Genomic DNA, 408 nt, shown 5'->3' on the forward strand with positions numbered 1-408 from the left:
TCCCCCACTCGCCACACGTCGACGTCATTTTGAAAGCGCCGGCAGCGCTCACTTTGTTCGTAAGAGGGCTGGCCCTTTCTGGGCGGGCAAAAGGTCTGAGAATAACGATCTGCGCACAATCTGGGCGGGGCTACGCTACTTTGAAGGTCTTTACTCAGCAGGCTAACTTAATATTCATTTTCTTGTAGGACGACGCAAGTACTTGTAGGCCGTACCAGTTTACCTTGGTAACAGGGAAGTCATTTGCTTGGCATTTTCATTTTGGCTCCGCCCTATTAGAGGAGATAAATGTTTGAACCCACCCCACTACTGTTCATCTTATTACTTTGTTAAATGTATGGGTGTACCGACAGGGAAAGTGAGTGGAGCCAGACGAGAGAATGACCGCCGGTCCATTTTCAGACTTGG

The sequence above is a fragment of the Dipodomys merriami genome, unplaced genomic scaffold (assembly GCF_024711535.1).
Source record: "Dipodomys merriami isolate MVZ:Mamm:240054 unplaced genomic scaffold, mDipMer1.0.p SCAF_3, whole genome shotgun sequence".
Taxonomy (NCBI): Eukaryota; Metazoa; Chordata; class Mammalia; order Rodentia; family Heteromyidae; genus Dipodomys; species Dipodomys merriami.